This window comes from Capsicum annuum, chromosome 9 (genome assembly GCF_002878395.1).
Source record: "Capsicum annuum cultivar UCD-10X-F1 chromosome 9, UCD10Xv1.1, whole genome shotgun sequence".
Classification (NCBI taxonomy): Eukaryota; Viridiplantae; Streptophyta; class Magnoliopsida; order Solanales; family Solanaceae; genus Capsicum; species Capsicum annuum.
The window spans coordinates 84,250,668-84,268,218 of record NC_061119.1 but is presented as its reverse complement, the minus strand read 5'-3'; positions in this window follow the sequence as shown (position 1 = coordinate 84,268,218).

The window sequence follows — 17,551 nt, the reverse complement described above, 5'->3', positions numbered from 1 at the left end:
ATTCTCCCAACTATTCAAACTCTGTAAACTTAGTCGTTTTCCTATAAATCATTACTTTGAATCATTCAATGCATCAAAGGATGTTAAGTAACAAAAGGTAGATTTAAAAAGGTCTTATGTGTTTTAGCAAGGTTATTTTTACAACAAAAAAAAGAGAAATGGGTCAAAAGGTTCAAAGGGATTAACTAGGAAAAATGTTAAGGTGGGAATTTGGCTATTTGATTGGTCAAAAATGGTCCTGGGTCATCCCCCAAACCAAGCTTTTCTAGGAGTTTTGGTAACTCTCAACTTACACGTCAATTTAGTGCAAGGCAGTCATCGTCAATATATTTACCCAGCTTTAGAGTTCGGGTCGAATCCACGAGGAACAATATGAGTGGCGATTTAAACTAATTTAAAACTATAGCTACAAGTTGAATTAAAACAAATGATACGAAAAGATAAAATGGTTTTTTTAATGATTGAACAAAAGTTATTAACACTTCAATTCTCCTTAGAACTCAAAGCTTAAACTGTAATAGTTCAAATCAATGATATAGAGAAACTAGAGTTGTGATCACTATGATTAGTAATCCTCCATTGAATAATAGTTGTAGTATTGGATTCTTGTGACTTATGGGAAACACTAAATTATCAATATCAACAATTCATCTAAGTGATTCACACCATACCTAGATGTTGAGTTCCCTAATTCTCTCAAACTTAGGAACCTTCTATTTATTCTGATTTTATGTTGAGTTGATTAATCTTGTTACAACATTAATCAATAAATGAGAACTTAACCTTCCCAAATCACCGTTGATAATTCACTACCTTTAGTTTATTTCTCAGTTCGAGCAAATCATTATAAGGTGAGATCTATTGTTTGCAACCAACAAAAAATAATTAATACAAAAGAAATATCAAGATGCTCCCACAATCACTCGAACCCTAACCAACTATTATGACAATACAGGAGTAATCATAGATCCCACAACCCTAGTTGTGGATTTTAGTTCCACATGATAGTGAAAGCAATAACAATAACTGAATTGATAATTCAAAGATATTAAACTTACAAAAGATATAGTCAGATATTGATTCTCTTCCTAAATTCCAGAAGAATATCCCACAACTAAATCAAAGAATTGAAAATTGAAATCCAAGTTTAGAGACTAAAGAGAAGTAAAATAGTCTTTGGAATAAGTTCTAGATGTTAATCCCAAAGACTAGAGAGAAAATAGATTCATGTCGTGAATTTAAATATGCCCTAGAAAACCTTTAACTTTGCCTTAAATACTCAACCTAATTTTGGAAGCAAATCACAGTAAACAACTTTTTCTCGCACAGGAGAAGATAACATGTGATGACTTATCAGGGGGTTGACAGTTTATAAGATATGTCATCAACTCCTCTCTATATTTTATTTGTCACTGTCTTTAGATGATGATGAGTCTGACAACTAATCAAAGATCTGATAACTTATCACGAAATGTTGTTACTTCTTCAACTCAGCTTCTGCACACTACCTAAGGCTGATAGTAATCCTGACGACTTATCACAATGACGATGGCTTATTAGCAGATGTCGTCACTTTTAAAATCTGACTGCCATACACTTCCTAAGGCCGACGATAACTTTGATGACTTATCACAGAGCTGACGACTTATCAAATAAGTCGTCAACAATAATTTTATGTCTATTCCAATTTCATCTCTATTGACTTCATGGTCGTTGGTTTTCTTGCATCTTTACTTTACTTCAATATCAAATAGAAAACAATCAAACACGATAAAAGTTTCTTAAGAGTTTATAATTATTCGAGTTAAAACCCTTAAACGTGCTAACATCAAGCTCGCACATCAAAACCCTCAATTTAAAATAGTTGCTTGTCCTCAAGCAACGAGCACATTATGGCACCACGATGTTCAACCAAGAGAATGTGAAGATACCTATGACAGTTGATAATCAATTTTAGCTCCAAACACATTACACTCTCAAAGTTCAATCACTCTAAACCCAACTGTGTATATCAATGAAGATCAACAATGAGACACAAGATAATCAAGATATTTCATCAGATTAGCAACAATAACCATGCCTATATACAAATTATATTTACCAAACAGGTGGGCAACTAGCAATGCTACTGATGTGCCCTTATAATAAAGAAATCCCTCCGCACTCATATGTAAACTCAAGCATGTCAATGCAGGGACGATCAACAGACACTCACTTTCAGAAAGAAGTTTCATTCAATGTATGCCAAATACCATAAGCTTGCCCTTATTTTCATTACCTAAGCTTTCAAACAGTTAAGTTAGGATCACTATAGGACTTTTCTTCAGCTTGTAATGTAGGCTTGGTGATGGTATAATACACAAGGATATTTAAATTAACTAAGCCTCTTTGGTACTACACTATGTTTGGGGTATCACTTATCAACCTTTACCTTGTTTTTCACTTTCTTGATTAAAGCTTATTCAAGCTGGGTGCATGTTTTTATTCATTTATTTTCTCTTTTTTCACAACTTTTCTTTTCTAATTCTTTTTCTACCATGCCCAGACTTGCAAAGTATTTTTATTACCATTCTTCATACTTACTTGACATCACGCACCCCTATGATAGCCACCCTCAACTTAGGCTATTTGCCTAAGTCAAAGTGCACATTGTCTAAGGAGGACCAGGGCTAAAATAGGTTCATTGTGATACAAATAGGAAGGTGATAGGTATAATAAAAAGAATAGGCATTCAAGCTCAAAATCAGGATCAAGGGATCTTATTCACACATGGAAGGTCATTTAGGATAAAAGTGGACAACGGCCTATGATCCTTTCCTAACCGCTCTTCTACAACCAAGGAAAAACTAACCGACCAAGTTCTGGATTTAACACACAATGGAAACTAGGTAGTATCTCACACACACATGGCACAAAGGTACATCACAAGCTACTACCCATTTGGTTCATGTAATTGTTTGCGGAGATTATTATGTCCCTTGTTCCAATGCTATAAAAAGATTCATAGTAGTCACATAAAGGTATTTATCATTCCAAGATAAATCAATAAAAATATGTCAACTATCCTAGATACTTATTTTTCCCCCAGTTAGCCACAAAACATCACAAAAAATACATAATACGCCTAAATATGTCGACTCTACTAGGAATAAGACTTCGTGGAAAAGAGGCACAACAACAAAAACCCCAAGAGGAAATCAACAACCATAAGTATCCCCACCCTCAACTTAAAATCATGCAATGTCCCCAATCCATTAAACCAAAACAAGAGAGTTAGAAATATACTTGTGGAATAATAGGTGTGAAGATCTGACGTCTATCGCATAATACGAATACAAACAACAAAATACCTTGGGTTGCCTCCCAAGAAGCACCTAATTTAGTGTTGTGGCTCGACCCAACTCAGCTTTTTCCTCCACCTTGATGATATAAATTTTACCCCCAACTTAGAGTACATCATCTTGCCTCTCTCATAGGGGGGGTGGTACAAGAATTAAGAATTCGAGTAATGGATTGAGCATGGTAAACCACTCGGCCTTAAAGTGAGGTGTGTTTTTATGTTGCTTGTCTAATGTAAAATCAAGAATATAGGATTCTTGTTCTTCGTCTTCAAACTCTTCTACTATTTTAAATGATTCCATAGACTAGATATCATCTAAACATAATGTAGAAAAGTGCTTTGAATGAGGCTCAATCAATCCTACTTGAAAATTTACACTATCTACTACACACTCATTTTTATTCACCTTCTCGACATATTCACGTTGAATTGGGTTTGAGTCTTTATTAGAGATTTTCTTGGTTTCTTCTTTTGTCTATAGCATTATGGCCTTAATATTGGCATCATCTCTCATGGTTGGTTTGGTTGGTTGGTAAATCACTGAGGGTTGCTCAACATCAAGCTCAACATTAATATAGGGTTATTTCTCCTCATCTTCACACTCTTCCATTATTTTAAATAATTCCACAGATAAGACATCATCTAATCATAATATAGAAGAATACTTTGAATGATTGACCTCTATATCTATCTCCTCATAAATGATTGGATTCATGTCTTGATGCATATCACATACGATATCAGATGTTTCTTTTTGGAGATCACACATTAGTTGAAACATAACTTCAATGCCACTCTTTTCAGTGCTTCACTCTTTGTTTTCTTGACCATAAGACCTATACAACTCATAAGAAAAATTAGAATTTGGGTTAGTACAATAGGGGGAGGAGGGATTTAGGAATCACTCCAATGTCAATCTTGACCACCACATAAAGAAAAATCATAGTCCCGGTAGGATGAAGATAGTGCACACATCTTTCTCTGGGGAGCATATATACAATCTTGCCAAAAGTGAGGTCCATCACAATATGGACATGGATCATCAAGAAAAGATTTCCAACCACCAAGCTCATGTTCATTCCAAGGTCCCATACTAATAAGTAAGCTAAAACAAAAATATACCTAACACAAGAAATAAAAGAAAACTAAAAACAAATATTTACAAGTTTGAATTCAAGAAAGTAGGCTAAAATTCCAAACCAACTCAATACGCCAAATTGTTCCCCGTCAACGGCTCTATTTTGTATAACGCTCAACTTACACATCAATTTAGTGCAAGGACGTCATCGTCAATAGATTTACCCAACTTTGGAGTTAGGGTCGAATCCATGAGGAACAATGTGAGTGGCGATTTCAACTAATTTAAAACTATAGCTACAAGTTAAATTCTAACAAATGATACAAAAAGATAAAAGGAGGGGTTGTTAATGATTGAAAAAAAGTTATTAACACTTCAATTCGCCTTAGAACTCAAACATTAAACTGCAATATTTCAAATCAATGATATAGAAAAATTAGAGTTGTGATAACTATTATTAGTAATCCTTCATTGACTAATAGTTGTAGTATTGGATTCTCATGACTTATAGGAAACTGGAAATTATCAGTATCGACTGTTCATCTAAGTATTTCTCAACCTACCTAGATGTTGAGTTCCTTAATTCTCTTGAACTTAGGAACCTTCTATTCACACTCATTTTATTTAGAGTTGATTAATCTTATTAAAGTATTAATCATTAGATGGGAACTTAACCTTCCCAAATCCTCGTTGATAATTCACTACCTTTAGTTTATCTCTCAGTTAGAGCAAATAAACATAAGGCGAGATCTATTATTTGTAACCGATAAAAAATAATTAAAACAAAGATATTATCATGATGTTCCCTCAATCACTCAAATCCTAACCAACTTTTAAGACAATACAGGAGTAATCATAGATCCCACAACCCTAGTTGTGGGTTTTAGTTCCACATGAAAGAGAAAGTGAAAACAATAACTGAATTCATAATTAAAAGGGATTACACTTACAAAACATATAGTCAGAAATCGATTCTCTTCCCAAATTAAAGAAGAATATCCCACAGCTAAATCAATGAATTAAAAATTGAAATACAAGTTTAGAGATCAAAGAAAATTTAAGTAGTCTTTGAAATAAGTCCAGATGTTAAGCCCAAAGACTAGAGAGAACTTATTCATGTCGTGAAGTTAAAGATGCCCAAGAAAACCTTCAACTTGGCCATAAATACTTAGTCTAATTTTGGAAGCAAATTACAACATTCAGCTTTTTTTGCATAGATGACGAAAAGCTATGATGACTTATCAAGGGGTTGACAGCTTATCAGACATGTCGTCAACTCCTCTCTATATTTGATATGTTGCTATCTTCAGATGACAATGAGTCTATTGGCTTATCAAAGATCTGATGACTTATCATGGAATGTCATCACTTCTTCAACGTAGGTCTGAACACTGCCTAAGGCTGATGGTAATCCTGATTACTTATCAGAATAATGATGGCTTATCAGCAGATGTCGTCACTTTCAAAATCTAACTCCCATATACTACCTAAGGTTGATGATGACTTTGATGACTTATCACAGAGCTGATGACTTATCAGACAAGTCATCAACTATACTTTGATGTCTGTCTCCTCCAATTTTATCTCTATTAACTTCATTGTCATTGGTTTTCTTGTATCTTAACTTTACTGCAATATCAAAGAGAAACAATCAAACACGACAAAAGTTCCTTAAGAATTTACAATTATTTTGAGTTAAAAGCCTTAAATGTGATAGCATCAAGATTCCATATCATTACTTTGAACACACTCAGGGCAAGTTCTAGACTACACTTATGTAAAGAATTATTCAAAAATCTAACTACACATGGGATTGTACTCATAGAGCAAAAAGTTAGTCTCCAAATCAATTTGAGCAATTTAAGCTTAATAATATACTCCTATTCAAGGATTCATCCTTGTAAAGAGAGATCCTAAAATTTAATTTAGTGGTCCCACTCAAATGAAACCTCAAAAACATCCTCGATCCGTTTTAAAAATGAAAACTATATATTTTTTATTTTTCTAAAAATCATTTCATTTCTTACCGTTGACTTTTTGAAAGAATTTTGAGCTTTAGCCTTTTCCTATAAAATTAACAAAAAATTTAGGTGAATGTAGGGAAACATTATCACTACACGTAATGGGATTCGTTCCTCATAACTTAAAATATAGCCCATTTATCTCATAAAATACTCATGGCACCAATAGAAATACAAATGACGCTATACCCTTAAGAATGGTGTAACCAAATCTATCATAGGGCAATGACAGTATTCATGTCTCTCGGGTTACTTAGAACTCACTCAGGGATACTATGATAAGCACATTAATCAATCAAACCATGGATGCAACATTCATCAATAATTTCAACCAAAAACCATCGGTTATCAAATATTTAAGACCAATAGGACTCAAAACTATGCACCAAAAATAATCACATAACACCCCAAGAAAGTTCACATTAACCTTTTAAAACACATAAAGCATTCCTGTCTTATTGATATTTTAACAAACACATGTACGCATGAAAAGCAAGAGCTTGAAAATAGAATAACAACATATCTGAACAACTCGATGCACCAATTCATCACCAAGCACATCATTTGTAAACATATTAACCCAATTAAATAAACCACCACTCAATTTAAGTAACCAAACTATAAGTGGGTGTTTGGTCGAACATATAGTATGCACTAGAGTATGAAAGAAAGAATTTTGCAATTGAGCATTTTCAATACGGCACATATTAAAAAATTTTCATCCCCAAAATCACATTCAACCAAATTAAGCGTAAATGACTTAAATTTAAACCAAAAAAATTATGGAATGTTATCATCATTTGATCATCCTCAAAATAAATTTAAACCTTGTATGCTTATTTAAGAGAGGAAAAATAATAAAATAAAATCCAATATACTTATCCGGCTTTTCATTCTTGAGATACCCTTTCCAATTTATTCTATAACATCCAAACACCAAAAAAATTAGTTAAAAATTGAATAAAAATCTTTAGAAAACATAAAAAAAATTTCTTAGGTTTCTGCCCAAGAAGCACCTTAGTTAAAGTCACGACACATCTTTTGACTACTATTTATGTCTCCATTTAGAAGATTTGAATCTTATACCCAACTTTTAACCAATACATCTTAGAGGTACTCTGGGTAAAAGTAAGGTCACATTGATACATATACTATCTCACCACTTTGAATACTTGAACATTTTACCTAGCTTCACATTAAACTTTCAAGTAGGCTTATTAGGTATTGGTGAGAACGTCAAAAAACCAATTGTTAATAATTGGATTTTGCACTTATTCGCATTAATGTGAGGGACTCCATCACGCCTTTTTTTAATTAAAAACTAGAAAATATAAGGTATTTGTACCTCACCTCCAAAAATTTTTATTTGCTCGGATGGTTTGATTTTCATCATATCCACTTAGCATAATGTCTAAAAGTGGTTTGAATGAGCTCGTCTTAACCATTTGGGAGTCACATTCTTCTTGAAATTCTAACCAAAAAATAATCAAGAGCCTTCACAAAGGATTTACATGGCTTTTTCTTTATAACTCTAGTACTATTTCCTTAATATTCATCCATCTCTATTTATGGTTTGGTTGGTTGGAAAATCACCAAGAATGCTTTGACATCAACCTCATGGTTGATATCTTTTCCTTATCAACTTCATTTTTAATATTGGGAATATTCATGGAATTGAAAGATTGGCCTCCTCACCCACTTCTTCTTTATCATTCTCCTTTCCAAATGCCGCCATGGATTGATGCAAGTAATGCATGTCCTTCGCCATTGTAGTCACTCGATAGAATAGAGTTAGAAGCATTGCTACAGCACCATTGTATCCGACACATTGTTCTTCCTTTATCACATTATGAGACCTATCAAACTCTTAGAAATAACTAGCATTATTGTAAAGCATAACTAGAGGAGGGGCATTTGAACAGTCATTCCAATGTCCATCTCGACTACAACATAAATTACATTAATACTACCAATAGGATTGAGATGGTACACATACCTCTTTATAGGGAGAATACTTAAATTTTATCAAAATTGGGGTCCACCATAATATGGACATCGATCATCAAGATAAGATTTGTAACCACCAAACTCATATTCTTTCAAAGATGCCATAGTAACAAGTAAACAAAAACAAAAATCTACCTAACACAAGAAATAAAGAAAATCACAAACAAATTTTTAAAGTGTGAATCCAATCAGGTAAGATAAAATTTTAAACTAACTCAATACACCAAATTATTCCTCGACAATGTTGCCATTTTGGATTAATGCTCACCTATACCAACTCAGGTAAGATAGTTTGGACATAGGATAATTATTTTCAGTATAACTTAACTCACGTTGAGGTTGAATCCTCGAGGAGTGAGTCTAGTCCTTAAAACCATAGGTGTTGATGGTATCTAAGTGTATGCCCATAGAGTAAATAAACAAAAATTCATGAATTAAAATGGCACGAAATTAGTTTAGGAAGTTATTCCATCAAAATCAAATTAAACTACCATCTTAGAGCAACTATTATGGTTTAGATTTCAATATAGGATAAGTCTTGGGATTATGTTTTCCTAAGGGCAAATAATGCATGGGTCATGATAATTGAATACAAATTCTAGTCATCAACTACACAGTTAGGCTAGGTTGAGAGTTCTTGAGGATAATTATTCAATCTAACCTTCAGATTATCATCCATAGATCCTTTCGGATACCTTATGGATTTGGCAAGCATAACCACCTAATACCTCAATTTGGCATCCCTATTTCTAGGAAGATGCCAAAAAATATAGCTAGTCTGTAATCCACCCTTATTTCTAAGATAGTTAAAAAACAACTAACTACATCTACTATTATTCATTATTTCCTTGTCTCTCATATCCCTCTTTCAAGAATGATATAAGATCCCAAAAGTTTACTGACATCCCTCTTTAAAGGATGATGTGAGCTTGTGAGAATTTTATATTTTCACCCATAAATCCTAACTAAATCAAGCAAGAAATAGTGAAAGCCATAATTAATGACAGAGAATCTGCACTAATATATCATACCCTATATATATATTTTTACCGTATTTCAACATAATCCTAATATAAATTACTTTTTTTATGAAGTTAGGGAAAAGAAATAGACCAAATTAGTTTTTCAATGCTACCATTACAACTTGCAATAAAGAGTAATCCAATATCCTACTTCAATTACATCCAAAACTATTTGAAAAATTAACCACACTAAGTTTCCCCAATTTGGTAGGGTTTACAAAGTCTCCAATTACAATATTTCAATGTCAATAATACAAAATGGGAAAGGGGTTTATCCTATAAAAGAATTTGGGGTCGGCAGCATAAATTTATAGAATTTCCCCTAGAAAATAGCTTGTGATGGCCTCAGTCACTATAGCAAATATAGATCGCGAACACTGCAATCACTTGAAGCTAACCAAAGTTGACTGGCTATGATTGCGGTAACTGAGCCTTGTTCTTATGAATTGTCTTCCAGCTTGTGCACTTCTCTTTTTTTAGTTCCTTTAAAGTCATCTATATATTTTTCTTTCTCATATCCTAAATATCTGTAAAATATTGAAATTAGTATATTCAACTTACAACATTGTCTCATTCATACCTTCAAATCATAGTAGTGTGACAAATTTTATACGTAAATAAGTGGTAAATTAATCACTCATCACATATGCTTCTAGGCATTTGAAGGTTTATGTGAAGAAATATTCGACTCATGATTTGGAGTTATTGGATGTGGTGTTCACATTGAAAATTTTGGCAAAATTATTTGTATGGGGTCCGTGTTGATATTTATTCTGATCACAATAGCCTACAACATGTGTTCACTCAAAAAGAGCTAAATATTAGGCAATGGAGGTGGCTTGAATTGCTAAAGAAGTACGACATGAGTCTTCACTATCTCCTAGGTAAAGTCAATATAGTTGATGATGCTCTTAGAAGGTTATCGATAGGTAGATTATCCCAATTTGAAGAGGATAAGTGTAGATTGATGGAAGATATTAACTGTTTCGAAAATCTCAGATATTGTCTCCTAGATTCTTAGGATAGTGGTATATTTGTATAAAAGGTGATGAAGTCATCTATAGGTATAGAGGTAAAAGAAAAGAAAGTGTTGGATCCTATCTTGATGTAAATAAATTATGATGTGGGTAGGTAGATGGTGATAGCTTTTAAGATATGTAGTGATAGTATCTAGAGGTTCCAAGGGAGGCTGTATGTTCAGTATATTAATGGAGTATAAGGTTGGATTTAGGATGAGGGCTATGAGTTGTGTTATTCTATTTATCCTGGTTCTTTAAATATGTATCATAATCTTAAGGAAACTTATTGGTTGAATAATATAAAGTGAGATATGGACAATTTTATGGCCAAGTACATGGTGTGTCAATAAGTGAAGGATGAGCACATGAGGCCCGATGGATTATTTCATGAAATTGAGCTTCCTGTCTAGAAGTGAGAAATAGTTAATATGGATTTTATTAGTGGTATTCCACGGTATGAAAAATACTTTTATTCTATTTGGGTAATCGTGGATAGGATGACCAAATCTTATCACTTTTTACTCGTGAGGACAAATTATTTTGGAGATGATTATGCCAAGTTGTTCCTTGAGGATATATTTAGCTTGGATGGGGCTCTAGTGTCCATTATTTGGATAGAGGTCCATAATTTTTATCTTAATTTTAGAAATCATTTCAGAGAGGATTGGGGACTAAGGTGAGCCTTAGTACTACTTTCCATCCATAAATGGATGGGCAAGCAAAGAGGATGATTTAGATATTGTAGGACAAACTTTAATCTTGTGTGATCGATTTTGGTGGTAGCTGGGTTGACCATTTAGCTCTCATTGAGTTGGCATATAGCAACAGTTACCACTCTACTATTGGTATAGATCTATTTAAAGAGTTGTATGGTAAGAGGTATAGATCTCCTATTGGGTAGTTCAAAGTTGGTGAGGCTGATATATTTTGCCCGATTTTATCACCAAGCAATGGAAAAGGTGAAGGTGATTTTTGATAGGCTTTATATCACTTAAAGTAGACAAAATTCCTATGCAGATGTGAGATAAAGGGAGTTTGAGTTTAACGTTGGTGACCGGGTGTTCTTAAAGGTGTCTTCTATACAGGGAGATACAATTTTGAAAGAAGAGAAAACTAAGTCCCTAATATGTTGGCCCGTGTTTGATTTTATGAAGCTTTGGTAATGTTGTGTATTAATTGGAATTTCCTTCTAGCTTGAGATCTATACATCCAGTTTTCTATGTCTTGATATTGAGGAATTACATGGGTGATCCTTCGTTGGTTGTTCCTTTTGAAGGTATGGAAATTTTGGATTCCTTATCTTGTGAGGAAGTTCCAGTAGAGATCTTGGATCAGCAAGTTCATCAGTTGTGGATGATGGTGTGGCTTTGGTAAAGGTTCTTTGGAGGAACTAGAAATTTGAGGAAGCTACTTAGGGAGCCAAAGAGGACACGAATTCCAAGTATCATTTCCTATTTCTTATTCCAATAAGTGCTTAAGGTATGTGTGGTCTTAGCATCTTGCCTTTAGACTTTGTTAAAAAAATCTTTGAATTCCTTGAGGTCTTTGTTAACGGTAAGGGTGGTTGTATTTTGGGTCAAATCATGCTAAGGTGGAACTTAACACATCATTTGAAGATGAATGATTCTAAGGAGGTAGAATAAAACATCTCAAGTGTTGATCCCTGAAAATTTCTAAAATTTTAACCTCACTACCCTGAGTACGACTTCTCCTAACGAGTCATAGTGAGTCTTTAGAGGTCGTAGGACCCAACCTTAATAATCCTGAGAGGATTTTTGTAGATCACTGTCTTAGCTACGACTTAAGAAAATGAGTCATAAAGTTATATAAACAACCATAGCTTTAAAATCATATGGTAACTAGTAAGACCTCCCAAGTTTCTATCATGAGTACGAGAAGTGGGAACTAGTCATTCGTATTGGTTACGAGTGTTGTGGTATGCCTCATATCCAGACTACTGCGGGGCCTTGGTTGTTCTATTTTGACTAGGAATCCTAGAGGTGAGTCGTAATGTGTCCTAACGAGTTGTTGGGAAACTCGTAATGATTGGCGACATTTTCGAAGCCTTTTAATTAAGGTGCATCTTCATAATTTTCCCTTTAACCCGCATAGAACCCATGAATTAAAACCATCTTTAAGACTTTATTATCACATTATTCCCAGTCAAAAACTCTCAAATTCTCTCTCAAAATGTCTATTAAATTCAAGGATAGAGTGTCAAAGGAATTGATCATCTAAGGTTCTAAGGGTGCTATACTCTAAAAATTTCGTGATATTTGAGGCATGTTACTCTTCCCCTATACTTGTATTTCCTTATTGGCATGATTTTGATAATGTTTACATGGCTTTGATGTTGGGTTTTTATCAATGGGTTGTGGGTTTTGAATATAAATTGTTTAAATGCATTTTCCATGATAATTATGAAATTATTTTGCTTAAATCTAAGGTTGGTACATGCATTGGGGTGAATGGGAATGGAATATGGAATATAGGTACAAAATAATCCCTAAATTGGTAAATTGTTGCAATAGGGGTACAAAGCAATCCCCAAATAATTTTCTTGGTATGGACATTTGTAATAACCCCAATCCACTTGCATATTTGATTTTGGTTTTTGCATTGTCACTTGGTTTTTCTTATTTCTTGAAGTTAATGCATGGAATAATTTGTTAATTGTATAATAATAAGGATGATGAAAAACTTGTGGGGTATATCAGAATCCCCCAAGTAAATTTTAATAATAGAGTCTATGTGGTACACGGTAATCCCCTATGTTTGGGCTCAATGACATTGTTTGTAAGCTATAGTTAGTTTGATGATACCACTTAATAATCACTTAATAATTGACTCTTATAATCGGTGGTTGGTTATGATTTAAATGTTTTAATTGGACAATAATAGGGGTTGTGTTAGCTAGTCACAAAGGTGTGAGTCTGAAGGACTGATATTGAAAACTCATATTTTTCGACATGAGGGTTGGTCTTGATGACCATGTGCTTATGGGGTAAACGGAATCCCCCAAGAGTATATATATATATATATATATGTATCATAGACGATAAAGGGTATAAGGGAATCCTTGGCCATTTATGATATCTCTGGTTCGTGCGGCTAACACATACTGGGCCAGTCCCGGAGTAACACTGGACCTATATAGCCAGTGGGTGGATTTATAATGGTCAAGCTACACGACCAAAGATAAGGTTTTATAGTTCATGATAAGCTTGGTTCCCTCTCTCAGTATTTTATATATAGATATATACTTGGATGTACATGGATGTAAACATGTACATTAGTTTGTTTTGACTATAAATTGATGGAGTTATTTTATCTTTATCCCTAAGTTACATACTGGCGTTCACCCCGCTAACCATTTTAGGATGCAGTATCCCCACACGATTTAGGAACTGGCCATACTTCTACTTTACCTACACAGTGACTAGGATTTGGGATTAGCTAGCGAGTCAGGTTGAAGTGGTGAGATTTCATAATTTGAAAGACCCCATTTCATGCTTTGGTTTACATTATGTTTTAACTATTTCTCCGCATTTTATTTTTGGCTATTGTCGTGGGCATGTCCCAATACATCATAGATATTCTTTGGTTTTGGTTGAGGCATTGTTAGACCGTACTATGGACAAGGGTGTTGGTTTCATTATTGGCTTGGTAGTTGGTACGAGGTTGTGGTTATGGACTTATCAAGAAGTCTTTTACTCTATTACACTTTATTATGCTATATGTTCATAAGTCATCCGATGTGGGGGATAATGTACTGTGTTGTCAGGATATCGGGGTGGTCTCCGGTCCTCGGTGGACTTGAGATATACATCACAGCCAAGCCCTAGTTCAGGTCATGACTATGCTTAAATTAAAGTCTTTTATAAACTCATCAAAATTCATGTCAAAATAATGGGAATCATATTATAATAACAATCATCTAAGTAAAAACATGAGTAACGATAAATCCTTGTGCAAACTAAACTTTAAATCACATGATAATGTCAAAATTTCAAGAATGTGGAAATTCAGTATGAATCATAATTGAAATCCCTTATATTAAACTTTAGAATAAAAGTTTATGGTCACAAAGTATGAAATATTATCCTTGCTGAAACCCCACATACCTTATTACTTTTGATTTTTGAACTAAAATTTTGATAATTTGAACTTAGAGATGAAGAATACTAATTTCAAACTTTGGAGAATTGGAAAATTACATTTTTCTTGAGTAATTTGTGTATTGTGTTGATAATGAGGGATTTGGAGTTGTTTAGGCTTTATATTTATCCTTAAAATGTCTTAAACGGTGTAGTTTTGGGGTTAAAAGAGTGGGAAAGGACAAAAAAAACCTTAGAAACTGCTTGAAAGTACCCTAAAGTAGTTCCAACGAATTGGGTAGTGACTCGTAGGGTTTGGCGATGATTCGTTACTTGAGTCATGTTCAGAAACCCCATTTTAGCCTCTACTGTATAGATTACGACTCCCTCCCAGCGACCCATCATGATACATTACGTGTCATAGTCTTGGAAGCTTTGATAGTGCTTCAGTATTTTGGCTAAAACTTTTCACCCCGATATCGGATGAAGGAGAAATTAGTATCATTGGAAAGATAATTCAACTATCTATCTATTGGTGGGCCTTGATGTCCAAAATACTTAGAATACCAAAAGGTATGCTCCATTTATACTAACTATAGTTATATACTTCATAGGAATGTAATCGCTAAGGGATATTTTGACTTGTCTATAAGCTACGGGCTATTTTTCACCTTAATATGTCTCTAAATCACTACAAAATTACAAAAAATGCGGTTTGATCTTTCACGAACTTAAAGCATGGTTCTAACTTTAGCTTGGATTTTTTGAGTGTCACAATCTCCTCTATCACCTAAGCGTGATTCAAAACCTTAGCAAAAGACCTACCCACAACAACAAAACACTGAGCAAGCATGCGAAGAGGGAGTTGCAATCCTCATGAAAAGCAACAAACCATCTCAAACTTAGTAAACAAAATCAAAGTAGAATTCCTAGCCAACTCATGAAATCAAGCCTCATATTACTTGGTTAAATTTGGAGAATCCCTCAAACGAACCCTATGATAGCAAGGCATGTAATTCTCCAAGAAGATCCAGCTATCCTAGAATCAAGATGACCTCTCCACTAATGTTGAGCTGTGAATTCTTACTAAAAATTAGTGTAGTCCATACCATGCATCTCAACTAGGCCCAAATAACTAAGTTTATCCTCACAAGCAATTAGAAACTCATATGAATCCTTACATGGGGAATCAGAAAACCTAGGCAGAACCAATCTCAAGAATCTTCCTAGAATCTTCTACTCCTCAAAAGACATAGAAAGTTGGGAAACCACTGGCTAAGCAACTACTAGCTAATCAACTACCAGCGTATGAGGGACCTCAACTCTAGGAGATGCAGCTACAAGTTGTGCCCCAAACTTAGTACCATTCTGATCTGTTGACTGTGAAACATCAGATGGTTCACTACCAACCAACACCGAAAGTTGAACCAAAGTATCCTTAAGTACTAAATAATAAATAAACCTTAATGGAGCCTCAGTCGATCACTGTCCCACCGCTGGCTGAGGTGGAAGACCTTCTGCTTAGGAGCAGGAATAAGGTCTAGTAATGGCTCCCTATCCTGCCTCCTAGATAGGGACATATCTTTAAGTTGTCAACATGTAGAGGTAGAGAATTAAAATTTTTGGTAAATAACAAAGAGGTGGTATTTAATGTGTATCATTTATCAAAGAACCTAAATAACATATGAGTATTCCCCTAACAATAACCAAACAAAACCTTGTTGTGCACGAGTAAAGGTAGAGGCGGATTTAATTGAAAAAATTCCACAAATGATACAAATTAATGAATAGAATAATAGGACAAGGTAAATTAACTCCAAATGGGTTCAAATTCAATACAATTACATGCCTAAGTACTATACGTGTGGACTGAACTGGATTCATGAATGCATGTTATGACATAAGGATGGTTGGATAGTTGGCATAAAAAATAAGGGAATTAATTTATGGGAAACCATTAAATCAAGCTAGATTTGAATTTCTAGAGAAAAGATGGGTATATTTGATTCGCGTATTGTCTTCTACTTCCTAAGTAGATCCCTCAACTGACTGATTCCTCCACAAAATCTTTAATAAGGCATTTTTATTTCTTAACCTATGAATATGATAGTAAAGGATTTCAGCTGGGACTTCTTCATAGGAAATATTATCTTCCATGCCTACACTCTCTAATAGAATGATAAAAGCTAGAAAACCAATGCATTTCTTCAGGAAGAAGACATAGACCACATGTAACATTGATGCTTAATCTATGAGCAACTCTAACTCATAAGCTACCTTCTTAAAATGAGTAAAAATTTAATGTGCGCCAACATAGAGGGGATTGAGCTTCCCTTCCTTTGCAAATTATTCACTCCATTCATGGATGAGATTTTCAATAATACCCTACATCTAGAAGTTTCTGAACATCATACAACTTCTCCCTTGATTTCTACATAGAACATATTAGTGATATATTGTAGTCGTATGCAAGGTATTGTGGCATAATGGACATTATATTGTAGGTAAAACTTAAACCCTAGTAGTCATCAAGTAATGTACGAATGGTATAAAGATAAGTCATTAGTCCATACGTATAGACAACTTGAGATTCTGATCAAGCTAAGATTAGGGGGTAAGAGTCATATGAAGATGATATTAGTCATAGGTTGAAATCATATGTTGACAAGTGTATAACATCCTTAATTCTTCTAGGCTTACAAATTGAGGGGAATACTCATACCCTTCTATACGAGTTGTATGGTTGATTCGTACAGACTGACGACCAATTTTTGTAAAGTTTAGCTAAGGGATTTTGGGTCTTTTCCTCTCTTATAGATTTCTATCCAAGACCTATAACCCTCATAGCTCTTTTATTTTCCTATAATCCTTAATTAAATAATGACACTTTTTTCTTCCATCTTCAAGCACATCAAGATTAGGTTTCATCTCACACAAAATCATCCCTCAAGTCTTAAGATTCAAGCT